The sequence below is a fragment of the Myotis brandtii genome, unplaced genomic scaffold (assembly GCF_000412655.1).
Source record: "Myotis brandtii unplaced genomic scaffold, ASM41265v1 scaffold1137, whole genome shotgun sequence".
Taxonomy (NCBI): domain Eukaryota; kingdom Metazoa; phylum Chordata; class Mammalia; order Chiroptera; family Vespertilionidae; genus Myotis; species Myotis brandtii.
In genome coordinates, this window is record NW_005353916.1 from 692701 (window position 1) to 706045 (window position 13345).

Here is a 13345-nt window from a genome sequence, read left to right on the forward strand (position 1 = left end):
ATAAAAATTGTGTTTAGACATTTCTGAATGCCCTTTTGGGGGCAAAATCTCTCCAATTGAGAATCACTGATTTACACAATTAACCTGTAACCCACTTGGAGGTCAAAATCTCTACACATATCTCAAAATCCCTGGGCTATCGATGTCATTGAAATCATTTGGTAAATACCATATGGAGTCAAACATCACTGGGGCCATTTAAAGAAACACCAAGAAACTCATTCTGATGCAAAGTTTTCCAACTCTATTACTACACAGTGGTGGGACTTGGAGCAAATTACTTAACTTGATGTCTCTGTTTTTTTATCTGTAAACCAGGGATAATAATAGTTTCAAACTCCTTATTTTGAGAGTTAAATGAAGTAATGTATGAAAAACACAGCATGGTAGACTCTCAAGTACAGGCAGGTGCAGCATAACAATATTTTTGTCAATGAGGAACCACATACACCACAATACTCCTATCTATAATAATAAAAGCATAATATGCTAATTAGACTGAACGTCCTTCCGGACATCCTTCCGGCGACCTTCTGGATGAAGCTGAGGCTGCAAGGGCTGAGGCAAACCACCGTGGCTGCGAGGGCTGAGCCCCTTGCACAAATTTTGTGCATTGGGCCTCTAGTAAGATTATAATGGAGCTGAAAAATTCCTATCACCTAGTGACATGGGTTGTAGGTATTGTAATGTTGTCATTCAATGTGTTGCTTATGTGTTTGTGGTGATACTGGTGTAAACAAACCTACTTTGCTCCCATTCATATAAAAGTATAGCACATACAAGTTGTACAGTATATAATACTTGATAATAAACAACTGTTATTGTTTTATGCATTTACTATACTATAGTTTTAAGCATTGTTTTAGAATGTCCTCTTTCTATTTATAAAAAATAAGTTTGCTATAAAACAGTATGCCGTGTTATGCCAGCAGCAACCTTATACATCTCATGGTTACCACGTTTCTTGATTGCATCATTTTTTTTGCTTGATTTAATCTCATGTTATTATTATTATTTTTGGGGGGAGAATGGTGATTTTTATTTTTTAAAAATATATTTTATTGATTTTTTTACAGAGAGGAAGGGAGAGGGATAGAGAATTAGAAACATCGATGAGAGAGAAACATCGATCAGCTGCCTCCTGCACACTCCCTACTGGGGATGTGCCCACAACCAAGGTACATGCCCTTGACCGGAATTGAACCTGGGACCCTTGAGTCCGCAGGCTGACGCTCTATCCACTGAGCCAAACCGGTTAGGGCTCTCATGTTATTTTGTAGAGTAACATGCTATACAGGCTTGTAGCCTAAAAGCAATAGGCTCTACTAGATAACCTAGGTGTGTAGGCAGCTATCCCACCTAAGTTTATGTAAGTGCACCCTCTGATGCTCGCACAATGACAAAATTGTCTAACGGTGCATTTCTTAGAACATATCCCTGTTGCTAAGGGGTACACTACTATAATACAGATTTTTTTACATTTAAAAATAATATTCAACTTCTTGCTCAGTGCCTGGCACAGAGTAAGTCTTAAAAAATTTTAATAAATGAATGATTGAAATGTTTAGTTGTCATACAGGCATAGCTGCCGGCAAGAGTTATGAAACACAAAGAATCAAGGAAAGAGATTGCCAACCGCGTTATGTATTCATTCAGGAAAACCCAGCATCACACTGGTGCTCTGTTTTAAATCACTTCTGCCTGTGTTTGCTTCGATGATCCAATAATGAATTTAAAGAATGGTAGCAAATGCCTATTTTATTGGGGCTGATGGGAAGGGAGCACTCAGAACAATCAACTCAATGACTCCATCTCCAAGGTGGCCAGGGCTGCTCATTGGAAACTTGATCTCAATGAAGGGCTCTCTGCAAGTGAGGGGAATGTGATGTTGGTTCAGTAGAGAGAAAGAGTGGGTCGTTATTGAAATGAAACCAAAATGGCCAGGAGAGAGCTGAAACCTTCAGGCAAACTTTGTGTTGCTTCATTTCCTCCAAAACCAAACAATCTTTAACAGCATGCTTAACATAGGCTGGTTAAGTTGACTCTAACAGTACTGGTTGTGCAGACATAACTTAAAATCCATAGCTGGGATGTCAGACCTACGGAAAATGTGACTTGATCTTTTTAAGAATCAGAGATGGACTTTCATATTCTCAAATGAAAAAGTACATTGATCTGGAACAATGTGAGGGTAGGACTTAAGCTGATGAAATGGGGAATCAGGTTGCCTGCATTACAAATCAGAAGGTAATAGAGCTGAGGCTTTGGAATCATACATATCTAGTTTACCAGGTAAATCCAGGCTCTTGCACTTACTAGCTTTCAAAATTTGTCCAATTTCTTTAATCTGAGTGTGTGTACTAGTAATGGTAACACCAATAATACCTAATTCACAAGGCTGTTGAACAGATTAAGGTAATGGAGGTAAACTGCTCGACATAGTACTTGATGCATAGTCAGTAGTCAAGAATGAAAGACTAGCTATATTCTCTTTGGATATTCCCCAAACACCAGACAAAAATCTTCATTATTCTGGGCCTGGTTATGCTGTTGACACATGAGGGAATTGGACTTGACTAATGGTTAAATCTTTTCCAAAGAGCCCTCAAGTCTTGCTTGAGTGATAGTAAGAGAGATTGAGACATAGAATGCTTGCTGGGCTGCCATAGATAGTGTGTGTGTGTGTGTGTGTGTATGTACACATGTGTAGGAAATGGGCTTTCTAACCTCTTGATTTAGCCAGAGAACCCATACTTCGGGATTTTTAAAAATGTATTTGATGAAAGCATCATGCTGCTAATAAACACATATTAAAATCACAGGATTATATGATTTTTTAATATCTCCCTCAATTTAATTCTAATGAACATATATATGTGTATAAATATTCACATGTGTGTACATGTATAAAAATGTGTATGTATGTATGTATGTATGTATGTATGTATATATATGCAACTAACATTTACCGAGTAATTTCAAAGTGCCACACACTGTGTTAGGAACTTTCTGCACAAAAACCCAACAAAACAGTTACTGTCACTAACCCGATTTTACAACTGGACTGAGGGTTAGATTTAATCCTTAGCCTTAGCCATCCTGTATATTTTGATGCACTATTTAAATTCATAGCTGCTTGTGTCAGTTCAAGTCGAGTTATGTTCTATGTGTGTACCCGTTTTCCAGCATAATCCAGGTACTCAGAGAATAGTCATGGGTTAACTATGACTGGGCAGGCCCTGGGCTAGATACTGAAAGCATGCTAGTATGGAAACTATGTGCTACTTATAAAGTAATGCTTTTCCAACATTGAAAAAAAACACATTGGGACTTAGAAATAATATATTCTGACATGGGATCCAGTATAGAAAATCAATGAAAATGGAGCCACAAGGATCATCGAAACAGGGATCTAGAGGCCTGCCCTCAGGAGCTTGCCCTCATCCAATTATAGACCCTGGGGCATCTTTGTGGAACCCCATGACCATCTGGAACAGAGTTTGAGAACTGCAGACCTACAGCAGAGCTTGGGCTTGCCATGCTGATGCTGGCGGTCATTGGACACTCCCCGGGTCTCCTCATACCTGGAGAGCACTGCCCTGGTGACCAGGCATGTACAGGTGACAGCAACATGCTTTTCCTACCCCTGATGGATTTTCCCTTTATTTTTTCTTTTTCTTTTTTTTAACTAATGAAAAATTATCACCTCAACAATGATACCTGTGTTCCCATGAAAGTTATTTTTCAAAATCCTGAACTGAGGTCAATTATTGCTTCAAGCTGCTTATGGAATTGCCTTTAAAACTCTTTCCAAAAAACTCTGCCTTTTTATTTTATATTAACACCTTAAATTAAAAACATTTCCTAAGTGCTGGCTGTTTGCCATACCAGATCCATGCTCGTGTTAAGTGTTGTTTTAAAGCAATAAGATTGTATGCATATCTCCACTTCTGTATTTTTAATGAATATGTCATCAAGAGTAATGTCTCTTATGTTAGTTAACATTTGTACATGTCCATTACATGTATAAATCACATAGCAGGCCTCCTCTGAGTGTAGACTTCTCTGGGATTACTCTCATGTAATCCCTTACAGCAAATTTTCCTAGTACAGAAAAGTTGTGTGACCTGCTGAAAGTTATAAGCTGGTAATGGGGGCCATCAGAATGTGACTACTGAAGAGCTGATGCCATAACCTCACTTTTGTCCACTCTGCAATGGCCAAGCACTGGCCATGCCATGACCACAGCCTTTGGTCTTTAGATGCACCTAAGTCACCTGCCAAAGCAAAATTGATTTGTCAGGTGACTAACATGATCTAGTTGATGTATTGTATTTCTTACAAATGCCACAATGATAGGATTTCCTACTATAATCCCAAAGAACAAATACCAATAAGATCTTTGAATGCAACTGAAATGCCCCCAAATATTGAAAAAGTCACCTTCTCAATAAGAAGCCTTCTCTGTCTGTGCTATAAAAATTTCCACCTCTCCCAACTTGTGCCTTTTCACACCTCTCTCCCCCGATTGATATTTTATGTTTTCTCCTTAGTACCTCATGCTCACTAACACGCTATGTGTTTTACTTTTTGCATCTTGTTGGTTGACTGTGACCCACATAGATGTAAATTCTTTAAGGGCAGGGAGTTTTGTCTGTTTCAATCCCCATTATATCTTTTGCACCTAAACAGAGTGCTTGGCTCATAGTAATTTCTCACAAAATACTTGGTGGAAGAGTGAGCAAGTGAATCATGACGACTCCATGTAGGACTCAGCCACAATCTCCCTGCCCCTGCAGACACATGCTCACAGGATAGGGAGATGCAGGGACCTAGAATGGAGTTAGAGTTCCAGGAGCCAGGTTCAGATTCTGCTTCTGCTGCTGAGGCTGTGTGACCTCATTCGGCCACTCAGTCCCCCAGCCCCACTTTCCACAGGGTGAGGTGAAGATGATGAATATCTGATTGTCATGGGAATGGTGTTATTTAAAACTCTTGCCAAGAGTATGTGCTTAATTAATAGAAGCTGGATCTGAAGCAAAACTCTTATAAGGGCATTAAAAGCTTCTCTCTTTTAGAAAACATTGATTTTAGCGGAGGGATAAAAGCTAAAGGCAGTGTGACATTTTTATTCTCCTGAGGGGGCCCTAAAACATTTTAGCAATTTCCCTTCTGGCAAATGCCAGAATAAAAACCGGCTGCTTGGCACACCCGTCTGCCCCTTTTCCTCAGGCCCACATAAGCCTGGAGAGCTCTGGGGAATCCAGGGCAGTTTCGCAGATGCTCAGCGACTGCAGGTGCCTTGTGAAGGCTCCCATAGCCTGCGGAGGCCAGAAGAACATGTAGCCAGATGTCAGGGGACCCAGGTAATGCCCTAGATTGAGTTAGCTGTGAGAAACCATTCCTTAGCGAGTACAGATTAATGCTGCATTTAACAGCAGACTTTTATGCCTCCCGTACAAGCAATGCTAACCTCACAAGAGAAACCGAGGTGAAATCAATCAGAATGCTGATGATGTTCAAGGTACTGAAATATAATGGTTCATAATGTCTCATGGTTTGCAAATGAATCTTTACATTTCATTCCTTTGTACAATGCTAGTGATTAGCTATGAATTATGGAGAATAATGAAGGAGTACTGTTCTTAAGGGAATACTCTATGGACCAAAAAATGACAGTGGTGGTGAAAGGAATCAGGGCTGGAGCGAAGCTGAGAAAGTGGTTTTGTTATCTGTGCAGGGGGTGGGGGGCACCATCATGAGCCTTCTAGTTGTGATAGGATGAATGAATCCATTAACCCCCATAGGACTGGATTAATAGAATGAATTGCATTTCCTTTGGTCCTAGAGGAATAGATGGCTTTATGCTCTTGTCTTTAAGGACTGTTTGTTATCATCACTTTGAGGAAGGGTGAGAAATAGGAAAGGTGACCATGGGAGGACTGACATAATTAAGAAGCAGGTAAAGAAGTGTCCTCTTTTAAAGAGTGCCTACAAAGCCATTTAAAAACACCCAGAAGTAGATCTTCAAGATCCCTTTCTGTATATAACATGTGATGTAGCATAGAGCCATGATTTGAAATTGCAAATGAACCAAAATGTTTTTTTTTCCCCAGGGATTGTTTTGACCTATAGCATTTCTCTTATAAATGTTAAGAGGAAAATAGCTGAACAAGAAAGGCACAATTCCAATCCATAAAAAGGCTGTAGGTTTGATGACCATCACTCCTTTGTGGGTGTGGGCCTGTGGAAGGTGGAGAAGCTAATAGAAGGAAAAGATTTCTATAGGAATCAGAAAGTCTAGGTCCAACCCGCTCTTGTCACCATGTGACTTTGGGTAAGTTTCTTGACTGCTCTGAGTTTCTGTTTTGTCTTCTATAAATTGCCTAACCCACATGCCACAAAGACTTCATAAAATTAAAATAATGTCCTGCCCATGAAGGACACTGAAAAGTTATAAAGTGAGGTATAAATACAGGGGCGAACAATATTTTTTATAAGAGTTGAATCCCAATCATCTCTTTCCTCTTTCTACAACTCTGTACCATTTATCCAAGTAGAACCACTCACAGGAAGAGAGACAAGACAGGACGGGAGCCCGAGCCTTGGAAGGTTCTGAATGAAACCACTGGAACCTGGCCAGGACTGAGCTGGCAGCATCCAAAGACAAAAGAAATAGGATGAAGAGTGAAGTGGTACCACTGACAGCTCTACCATGCATTATTCCTTCTTCCAACATTAGTTTATATCATTTGGAATCGCTTACTTTTGTGGGTGATGAGTTAGAATCTTTTTAAATCATAAGATTATATACCACCATGCCTGGAGATACCTTTGACACCTTTCTAGAGAATTATTATTTAAAAAAAAAGGCGTAGGAAGTAATATTGACTGAGCACAACACTATAGACCAGGCATTTAAATGGAAAATATGTGTAGCCCTCATTAACAGTTGGTTATCCACTTGAGCGGACCAGCTGATGACAGAGCAGAGGGAAGTGCGCCTCCTGTGAGAGAACGCTGGCTGCCAGCATGTTCCTGGGTGCAAGACGGAGGCTGAGGCATATGGACAAGGGACCAGCCAACGTGCAGAGTGGTTTTATCCTTCTCAGTCCTGACCCTCCACTCAGCGATTGCTGAACCACGTCTATGTGCCATGTGTGCACTTACCAAAGCTTAGAAGTATCTCTATCAAACAGGATCTTGGCTATTCTATGACATGGAACCAGGAGTAGAAGTTTTTGAGTAGATATTAAGTGAAGATATGGTTCAGAATACATATATATGAGATATAACTTTAAAAAGGATGGGAATAATAAATTCTGGATAGTGATTTTTTTCCTCATGGGAGAGAAGGCGGACAAAATGGGGAGGGAATACTGAGACACCAGTTATGGCCAATGTTTTAGTTCTGTAGTCAGGTATTGAGATTATGAAAATTCACGTGTTATTAGAAGAAACCAAAAATAAAAGATGAAACAGATAATGGCATGTTATGAGTTGAGGATTAGAATTAAAGCAGTTCTGTGCACCTGATTTTAAATGAAGAAACCAAAAAATGAACAAATGGAAGAATAGCCAATGGAATGAATGAGCAAATAAATGAATGCACTCTGTACACCTCTTGCAGCACGATAGTTTTTTATTCTAGCCAATTGATCTGATGACAAGATTCTTCCTGTTGTAATTTATTTGGTAAAATCTGGCAGGTAAAATTTAATTTATAGAGATACTCAAATGAGAAAAGATGTTGTGATTAAATAATAGGGCAGTTCTAACTATTCTGAAAATGTGTTAGTCAGCATTGAAATGATGACCAATCCTTGGCTCACCTTTCAGAGTCTGAACTGTAGCATTTGATGGCAATGGGTGGTGGCAGCGAACCATGCCACCTGAAGCTGTAGATGTCAGCTGCATTTCCAGTTTTTTAACAATATTAATTTCTTAATGCAATAGGCATTTCTTTAGCTCCCACAGAGACAGACACTGTTCTAAGTCTTATAAAGTTGACGCAACCCACATATTACCGGCAGGAGTGTCACCCTTCGTCTGTTGGAGTAATGTATGAGTAGTTCATATCTGCTAAGATGGGAGACATGTAAATCAGGCGAAGGTGTGTGATGACAGACTGGAGAGGAAAAATGGGTAGCAGGGACTAGAGACATTTTCAAGGAGAGTGTGGGCTGATGTGGAAGATGAATGAATTTTCTGGGGATTTAATCCAGTTAGTCTCATTTTCATGACTTATATTAATGGTTGGGCATTAGTTCCTTCAAATAAGGTTTGTGTTAGGAAGTTGGGAGGTATTAGGGAACCAGAAGAATCTGGTCCCCAATTCCCTGATCAAAGAGGTGAATCATGACTGCTCAGAAATAATTTCCTTTTACTGTAAATTTGCACTGATTGGTTTTGACTTCTTTTATCTTTTGTGGCTCCTTTTCTCCCTCCTCCCCCGCACCCCAGCTCCTCCCCTCCCTTTCTTCTTCTTCTCCTTTTTTTTTTTTTTACCGAAGTATTAAGAACCAAATAGACTTTTTGTGAAACTGAGATTGGCCCATGATTCTTTTGAGATTCTCAGGAAAGTGAATCAACTTTGCATGAATTTTAAAAGGTATTTTCAAGCAAAACTGTGAAGAACTTGGCTGAATTATCTAATTTTAATATTTTGGCACAGTACACAAGAAAATAAAGGTCTCATTTTCATATACACAGAGTCTCTCTCTGTAAAATTTGACTTGTCTGTATATAGACACACATATGTGTATATCTATAAATGTATGTGTAATAACCGAAACTTTTTTCTGGCAAGTAGTAGTGTGCATAATATACTATGAGAGCAGCATTGCGATGCCAGCTAATGTTTATTCTTGAGCAAATCTGTACAAAAGCAACCAGTTATCTCTTTGGGTGAAAAAAAACAACATTGAAATGTGTTTAGGATGACCGAAACAATCATGCCTTAGAGAGGCAGGAGCCTGAGGAACAAATATATAAAGAATAGAAATAGTCATTTTAGTTCCAGAGTTTATAGTTGGGGAATTTCTAGCAGGTTACAGTTTATTAACTTTGGAAAAAGTTGGGGAGGAATTTGGCAGGTATCCGATGGAGCAGCTTTGGGACTTCTCTACAAGTGAAGAAACTTGCACTTGCTATATTGCTCACTTCTTTGTTGATTTTACTGAAGCTATTGTTTATCTAATCTTCACAGAATAGTTTCCATTTAAAGACTAAAAAACTTGAAGGGCTTTATTCATGATTTAATCTTTTCCTTGTGAATGTTCCCTTACTTAAAAATCACCAGGAGTCTACCTCATTAACCCTTTTGGATAAAATTTCTTCTTTAGTCCAGAGGGTTCCCAATTAAACAAGAATGATTACAATCACCAGTCATACCAAAAATATTTACTAGCATAATTCTCCTTTTGGTGGCAAATGGTAATTTTAATTTCGATTTTTAAAATAACATGTATAAATAACATGTATAAATTGCAATCAACCTGGTACTTTGGTAAGTCTGAAGTAAATTTTTGTCCTCCACATTGGGAGAAATCACTATTTTTTATTTTTTGAGAATGCCACTAACCCAGGGACACCATATTGATATTTGTGAGAGTTGGAGGATGGGAAAGGACTATTCTAGAAATCTAGGTTTGTGATAAATTCCTGACTAAGCAAGATTTAGGAATTAGCCATTCTCAGACTCTCTTTGGTCTGGATCAATCCTTGCCTAGTTTTAGTGTCATCTGGGAAGGGGACATGTCAGATGGCAGAGGAGGGGAGTTGGGGCAATGGGCACTGGCCTGTCCATTGTACCCAAATGACTAGATCCCCATCACTACCCCTTCCCTGGCCTCTGAACATAGGAGGCATTTTTCTTCATATGAGTGAGTTCCTCTTTCTCCTAGATATTCTGCATGCTGTACTTTGCCCTCGGAACTGATTATATGAAGACAAATACTACATTTGACTATTTTCCCACACATTACTAGTGCATTTAAAAAAGCCTTTGAGTGATAGGGATCTTGCAAAAGGAAATTACTTTCCTACAGACTGAAGCCAGTAGGTATTGGTGCAGCCTCATTATGGTAAACACATTGGATTACCCTCCATCACGGGGCTCAGGGAAACACAGCAGTTCCTCCATCACTCCTGCATTATAATGCACAAGCCTAGAATTGTGGTGAAGACAGAAGCTGATCTGAGCATGAACAAGGCTCACCACAACTTTGAGCTTGCCGATGATAACTTCATTTAGGTTTCAAAGTCAGAGATGAGTTCCAGCCACAGCTGCCTGGCGTGGCTCCTGGAGTCTCGTGGAGTTAAAACAGTTCAGCCACCCCTCTCACCAGTGGGCAGATGACTCAAGACTAGAAAAGAGGTTTGGCAGTGCTGAAGTGTGCAGGGAGAAAATAATGAAAGAGTGGAAAAGTGGTACACATGGATCAGTGGGAGTGGAATAGAGATGAGGATAAGGAAATTGGGACAAATCATTCATTCATTCATTCAGCCAGCATTCATTAAGCTGTTCGTAAGGTTTCAGACATAGGCAAGGGCTGGGGTTCAGAGATAAATAACAGGGTTCTAGCCCTTCTGGAGATCAGTTTGGTGGCTTTAGTGGCAGGAGCAAGAAGGTCTAGAGGTGACTTATACATGTCAAAGATGACAATATAATATGGACAGGGGTTATGCCAGGCCTTGTTAGGGTAGTATGGAAGATAAAGGTCAGTGGGTGGATCAAAGCTGGTTTCCCAAAGGGCTCATATCTAAGCTAACTTCAGCTGAAGCAGATGAAGGGTCATGGTGGTTAAGTCAGGAGAAGAAGGAAAACAATGCAAGAGCGTATCAGAAGCAGCATCACGAGAACACAGAGAGGCACATAGAGAGGAGGACACTGAGGGGAAGCATTTGGAAGAAGGGATTCCAGAAAAGGGGGCGGTACAGGTGTACTGTAATTAGGGAGTTGAAGTCCTAGTTCCATAGCAAATGAATAATCATGTGAATTGGTTTCTAAAAGAATGAGTAGAGCTTTGGTTCTAAACACAGGCTGCACACGGGAATCAACTAGAACCGTGGTTGGCAAACTGCGGCTCGCGAGCCACATGCGGCTCTTTGGCCCCTTGAGTGTGGCTCTTCCTAAGCCTTAGGAGTACCCTAATTAAGTTAATAACGATGTACCTACCTATATAGTTTAAGTTTAAAAAATTTGGCTCTCAAAAGAAATTTCAATCATTGTACTGTTGATATTTGGCTCTGTTGACTAATGAGTTTGCCGACCACTGAACTAGAACACTTTGAAAAGCACAGATGCTTGGGCCCCCCTCTTCCCTCCTCTGCCCCAGATATCCTTATGCACGTCACCTTGGCTGCAGGCTGGGAATCTCAAGCGATTCCGCTGTATTGCCCTGGCTAAGAATAAGAATGAACTTTGTGCCTTAGTTTTGTCACGAGTAAAACGAAGAACATAATATTACCTAACTCAAGGTCAAGGGCAAGAATAATCTGTAGAATACTAAAAGGGTTGTTTGGGGTGGAGCAGTTGTTCTCAACCAAAGGACATTTGGCCGTGTCTAAAAACATTTTTGATTGTCACGACTGAAAAGGAGGAGGTGGGCAGAGGGCAGGAATGCTGTTAAATATTCTACAATGCACAGCACAACTTGCACAACAAAGAAAGAACTGGCCCCAAATGGCAATAAAGCCACAGTGTAGAAACAAACCCACAGGTTGCAGGTAAACACGAGTCTCTGAAGCTAACTTGCCCAGGTTCAAATTCCAGCTCTACCACGGAGCAGCTCCTTAACCTTCTCTAGGTTAAGGAGAAGAATTACTACTATTCAAGTTCTTTGTGTCCTGGCTTTTGTCATAAGTTAAGTGAAAATATTACCTAGTTCATAGGGATTAAATGGTTAATTCATGTGAAGACAGAGTTGTCCCTGGCAAGCCCCTTACTCTTACTTGAGAAGTAAGAAGTGACCACCCTACAAACCTCAAGCTAAAATTTTAGAATTTCCTTGCCTAGATCTTTGGGTTTGGGGGCTTTAAAATAAGGAACAAGTAGAAATAATAATGGCCACCATTTACTGAGAGCTCTGTATGTGTCAGGCAATATGTTAAGCATTTTATATACACAATCTCATTTGGTCTTTACAATAACCCATATGATGCAGATATCATAAGTCCCATTTTACAGAAACAAAGGCACAATTACATTTATTTTTACAGTGTAAAAAGTTGAAGGACTTGTTCTTCAACTACAAGTTCACACTGGAAGTAAAGGAGAGAGTCTGATTGCAAAGCTTGTGCACTTAACACAATGTTATACACATGGTCAAAAATGTGAATAAACACTGGACAGGAAGTGATCAGCGTATTAGGCATGTTGACTCCTTCCTGCCTGGGTTTTCTCCTCTGATTTTTGCTAGCTCCACCTGCTTTACTGAGATTCTGAGTTGCCATGGAGGCTACCACCATAGTATTCATCTTTTCTGGGAGTGGTCTCCAAACCGTTTTCATCATGTGCTCCCTTAGGGAAAGCAATTTTGATTGAGCAACCCAGCATAGGGGTATTTTCTTAAATATTATACACATATTCAACTGAATTGTATTTATTTTTGAACATAAGTAAAAGCTAAAACTTTCAAAGAAAGGATAATATAAATTAACATACATGTTCTAATGTTTTCTGACTGCACTTGGAGACCCCCCAACCCCCTCTCTAGGGGGCTCCAACTACCTCTGTTATCTGTACCAAGGGCTCCTTTCTACTTTATTTTAACAAAGGCACAATTACATTTGTTTTCAAAGTAACATCGGCTTGGAAACTAAGTGAAAAGGACAAACAACACAAATACATATAACCTCTCATCCTGACTGAACCAAAGCCCAGCCACAGCTAGCTTGGCTGAGGTCATTTACAAGATTCCAGTACCCAGTTCCTTTTCCCATCTCCGACTCTTTGATAGATAGGGTGGAGGTGAGGAAAAAATACAGATGGTGTGTGTGTGGGGTCTCATCCGCTGTACCAGCTGCGCCTGTCTATGGCAGACTTATTTTTGGATAACACTCATGTGTTCTGCAAATGTTTTGAGTTCTATACTTTTCTACTTGTTTTCTTTATTCTTGGTTTCCTGTTAAGACCCCCCTTTGAAAGATTCCAATAAAGTCTTGCTAAAACAATTAGGAAAGGGGATTTCGTTAACAAATGTTTTTATTGATTTCAGAGAGAAAGGGAGAGGGATAGAAACATCCATGATGAGAGAGAATCATTGATCGACTGCCTCCTGCATGCCGCACACTGGGGCCTGAGCATGTAACCCGGGCATGTGCTGGGAATCGAATGGGGGTG